General features: G+C 38.1%; 1 non-coding gene across 1 annotated transcript; it reads left to right on the top strand.

Moving 5' to 3' along the window:
• The first annotated feature begins 3,207 nt into the window (after positions 1–3,207).
• On the top strand, positions 3,208–3,314 carry LOC122683411. The gene has a single exon (XR_006337748.1). It is a non-coding gene; the product is annotated as a U6 spliceosomal RNA (small nuclear RNA).
• Positions 3,315–5,545: the final 2,231 nt, after the last annotated feature.

Genomic DNA, 5,545 nt, shown 5'->3' on the forward strand with positions numbered 1-5,545 from the left:
ATTATCTTATGAGAGCATAGAGGTGTTTTCCAGAGGCTTCATGATTTGTGATGATATTACAAGTCTGGTGGCAAATAGAATATGTGCTTTTGTGTTCTACTGTTTTCTAGAATCTTCTATGGCAAGCCCTTTGGGGTTCTCAATATTGGAGTGTAAAGAACTCTTGAGATAAAAAAGCTTGAGAATCAGTGCTCCAAGCTCAAAGTGTGATTCCAAGTGCTCACAGCGTTTGCAGTGATACCTTTTATCTAACATAAATCATTTTCATCAGTATTTTAAATAAATCAGGTATTACCTTATTACCATTTCATGAAAAGTGGAATGAGTGTTCCATTAGATTTTAGTGAGGATTTATAATTTTCTCTGTGTTTTTTCTTGGGGAATTCTAGAGTTTGTGAATTTTAGAGAATTAGGGGCCTTTTCTTCTCAGATTCTAAATTTAAACTGACTTCTTGGCAGAAATAAAAAATTTTCCAATTTAGTATTTCTAAACAGAGGAGTAACAGAGTGGGTGCATGAAGCCTGTGTGTGTGCTAAGTCGCTTCAGTTGTGTCTGACTCTTGCCACTCCATGGACTGCAGCCTGCCAGGCTCCTCTGTCCACGGGATTCTCCGGGCAAGAACACTGGAATGGGTTGCCATTTCCTCCTCCAAGGGATCTTCCCGTCCCAGGGATCAAACCTGTGTGTCTTATGTCTCTTGCATCGGCAGGTGGCTTCTTTACCACTAGTGCCACCTGGGAATTCTGCATTAAGCCTGGATATAATCAATAAAGGGGTGGATTTTCTGTAGAGGATTTAAGAACAATAGTAAAATCAATAAAAATTCTGTCTACTTTTAATCAGGAACAGGCTCTAACAATCCTAAACAATGTTAAGAATAAAATACTCCTCTGATCAACAATTCAAAATTTAAAATACTCGTACTTGAATTGATATCCTAGAATCTGGCATCAGAACTCCTAAATTCTATCACACTATGATCTCCCTGACTAGGATATAAAGTCTCTTCCTTCACTTCTTTCCTTATAAACTCAAAATAATGATTTAAAATACTCCATATTTGTATAATATCTCTGACTCAATACTTACATTGAGGAATCTTCTCTGTTCCTCTGGGTCCATCCTCCTATGATGGTCTCACGACATTCTTGATGTGTAACCAAAAATCCAGTGGAACTCCAGAGATGTTCAGGATTGAAATCTATGTTAGTTTGCAGATGCCAACTGCAAAGAACCTTCCAGTGCATTGCCTGTACGCATCTCCCATCCCATCTCATCTCATCTTCTCTTTCCCCTCTCACAAACCACTGTAAGCACCCTGGTTTTCTCTTGGTTTTCCATGCACTCTGCTCTCCCACCTCAGGCTTTACTCAAGCTGTTCCTCTGGCCTAGATTGTTCCTCTCCTGTCTCATCATCTGGCTGGCTTCTTCCCACCCTCCAGGTCTCAGCTTACATATCACTTTCCTCAGGGAAAGTTGAATCCCCTGTCCAACTCTTCAGAAGACTGACTCCTCCGTTATTCTTTCATCATCTCCTTTACTTTTCCCTCACAGCACTTAGCACCATTTGTACACAGACTTGGTTTTTGTCTCTCTCCCCCACCCTTGTGGCTCCGCTGATAAAGAATCTGCCTGCAATACAGGAGACCTGGGTTTGATCCCTGGATTGGGAAGATCCCCTGGAGAAGGGAAAGGCTACCCACTCCAGCATTCTGGCCTGGAGAATTCCATGGGCTATACAGTCCATGGGGTCACAAAGAATCAGACACTACTGAGTGACTTTCACCTTCACTTTAGCTAAATTGACACATGAAGATTTGAACAAAATTGTTGATCAGACTAAATTGATGCTATAGCTTTTGAAAGTATCAAGAAGCAAATTGCTTTATTAAACTTCAACTAAAAAACCATGTCATGAGTTGCATTTCTGGTAGGAAGGTATTGCTGTATATACCACATAATTTAGATATATATCCTTTGGGAAAAAAATATGTATACCTTTTTAGGAACATTACAGTGTCAAACCAATACATGCTATCCAAAAAGAACTCTGCTTTGAAATAAATAATTTTAATGCTCACTCTTAAAATCATTTTCTTTGTCAAAGAGCATAAGTGGATGTCATAACTTTGAGCTTCTATGCTTCCAAAACAAAGAAACAAAGCAATTCATGGGCATAGTCAGTTGCTTCCAAACGATGCTTGCCTTTGATAGACAGGTGGTTCATAAATTGATCTTTTCACATGGAAATTATGTTGCACTTAATTTTTCTCGGGGTCAAAATTATAAATAGAAAACAGGTCATTGTATCACAACAATAAATTATTATTTATGCACAATGGAGATGAAAGAGTGACTTGCCTTCATAAATTACCTTTTCTCCATGATTCATTGAATTCTTCCTGACCCATGAATAATGAGTCCCCTAATTTCCTACATAGAACTGGAGGAATGAAGATAAAGCAAGGGTGGGAGGAGTCGGAGAAAAATTATTGAATTGAGAATTTACATTTTCACATAGCAAACATATGAAGAATGTTCCATGGCTGTCTACATGAAATCGATGCTGCATAATTTGAAAAATAGCAGCCTGATGCCTCTTTATTCCCCTTGACAAGCGCAAAGGTTATTTTAACAATGGCACTGAATACTGTTCCATGAAAACAGTCTCCTTAAAAAGTACTAGTGTTAATAACACGTGGGATCCAAGCATCTTTCATGTAAAACCAGCAAAAAGTCTATTTTGCCTGTATAAGCTCTTTTTGTTTGCCCCCAAGTTTAAAAGAAGCATATAAAAATGGTGTTTTCATTAAAATCACAATATGCTCAAAACTGAACTATACTCTGAAATGCAACATTCAACAGCAGAAAATGACAGTCTGTGATTAAGAATAGTTGACAATTTTATCATATGATTTTAAGGGGAGAAGAAAGAAACAGTGGACCATTTTTCTCAAAATATGTATTAATAAATTTATTAAAATGTGAGATGCTAAAGTCATCCTTTGTCTCCTCTAGGGAACCAGAAATACAGAAGATGAGCATTTACAGAAGAGAAATCAGTAACACTATTACAAAGTAATCTCATATTTATGATGTCAGTAAATTGTCATAGTGTCACGATCATTTCTAATTTATAGAAGAGCTGCAGTGTAATAAAATACAAAACAAAAATGAAGATTCTTTCACTTTAAAAGTACTACTGGGTGCTCACTTCGGCAGCACATATACTAAAATTGGAACGATACAGAGAAGATTAGCATGGCCCCTGTGCAAGGATGACACGCAAATTCGTGAAGCGTTCCATATTTTTAGCAAAAATAAACAAATGGGACCTAATGAAACTTAAAAGCTTTTGCACAACAAAGGAAACCATAAGCAAGGTGAAAAGACAGCCCTCAGATTGGGAGAAAATAATAGCAAATGAAGAAACAGACAAAGGATTAATCTCAAAAATATACAAGCAACTCCTGAAGCTCAACTCCAGAAAAATAAATGACCCAATCAAAAAATGGGCCAAAGAACTAAACAGACATTTCTCCAAAGAAGACATACAGATGGCTAACAAACACATGAAAAGATGCTCAACATCACTCATTATCAGAGAAATGCAAATCAAAACCACAATGAGGTACCATTACATGCCAGTCAGGATGGCTGCTATCCAAAAGTCTACAAGCAATAAATGCTGGAGAGGGTGTGGAGAAAAGGGAACCCTCTTACACTGTTGGTGGGAATGCAAACTAGTACAGCCACTATGGAGAACAGTGTGGAGATTCCTTAAAAAACTGGAAATAGAACTGCCATATGACCCAGCAATCCCACTTCTGGGCATACACACCGAGGAAACCAGATCTGAAAGAGACACATGTATCCCAATGTTCATCGCAGCACTGTTTATAATAGCCAGGACATGGAAGCAACCTAGATGCCCATCAGCAGATGAGTGGATAAGGAAGCTGTGGTACATATACACCATGGAATATTACTCAGCCATTAAAAAGAATTCATTTGAATCCGTTCTAATGAGATGGATGAAACTGGAGCCCATTATACAGAGTGAAGTAAGCCAGAAAGATAAAGAACATTACAGCATACTAACACATATATATGGAATTTAGAAAGATGGTAATGATAACCCTATATGCAAAACAGAAAAAGAGACACAGATATACAGAACAGACTTTTGGACTCTGTGGGAGAAGGCAAGGGTGGGATGTTTCGAGAGAACAGCATCAAAACATGTATATTATCTAGGGTGAAACAGATCACCAGCCCAGGTTGGATGCATGAGACAAGTGCTCAGGCCTGGTGCACTGGGAAGACCCAGAGGGATCAGGTAGAGAGGGAGGTGGGAGGGGGGATCGGGATGGGGAATACATGTAACTCCATGGCTGATTCATGTCAATGTATGACAAAACCCACTACAATATTGTAAAGTAATTAGCCTCCAACTAATAAAAATAAATGAAAAAAATAATAATAAAAGTACTACTGGATCCATAATAGAATTTTTTTCTTCTTCAAGAAAAGGAAAACAATAAATGCAGTGAAGCTTAGATGAGAGCCTTGTTTAGTTAGAAAAGATTATTTTTCTGCTCTCATACATTAAGGTCTCCTTATTTCAGACTCCACTGACTTGACATTCATCATCATTTGAGTAAATGCTCAGTTAAGAGTCTTCCCTTGTGGTGTCAGATTTAGAATAGAATCTGAGTAGCACACACTGATAAACACTCTCACAACTTCTTTTTAAAATACATATAAAGATTTGGAGTGAGGTGAAAATCAGAACGATAATTCAGAGTAGATCTGATGGTCAGTCTACACCAATACATTGTATACTTACTCAATATAATAATCGTTTATAAGAAGTGTGTGCATGCTCAGTTGCTCAATTGTGTCTGACTCTTTGCAACCCCGTGAACTAGCCTCCAGGTTCCTCCGTCCCTGGGATTCTCCAGGCAAGAATACTGGTTCAGTTCAGTTCAAGAATACTGGAGTGGGTTGTTATTTCCTCCTCCAGGGGATCTTCCTGACTCAGGGATCAAACCCATGTCGTCCTGTACTGGCAGCCTGATTTTTTACCACTGTGCACCTGGGAAGTAGATCTTTATCTGTCCAATGTTTCTGAAATACCAGATTAGACTTACCAGTAAACTATGTGCCTTCCTGCACTACAGGTATATGTGTGTGAAGCAGTCATATTGGTATTGTTTTCCTTTCATTCATCTTCAATTCCCTTCCTACTCAATAAGATCTCTCTCTCTCTTTTACTTCTACTAAGAGACCAAAGATCCTAGAAATCAAATGGATAAGAATCTAAGGAAAATGACAAAAGAAGACATAGGAAACGCTCCACCAATAGCTGGGAATTGCTGTTTTTCATTTATTTCATCAAACACTAGATTGTGGTAACAGGATAAGATCATATCAGACCAACAAAGATGCACTTGAAACCATGCAAAGACACTGAGAATGGAGATGAGGATTGAGGTTACGAATTAACTTCCCAAGGTTATATCTTAGTCCTTTTTGAAAGTT

Source organism: Cervus elaphus, chromosome 24, assembly GCF_910594005.1.
Source record: "Cervus elaphus chromosome 24, mCerEla1.1, whole genome shotgun sequence".
Lineage (NCBI taxonomy): Eukaryota > Metazoa > Chordata > Mammalia > Artiodactyla > Cervidae > Cervus > Cervus elaphus.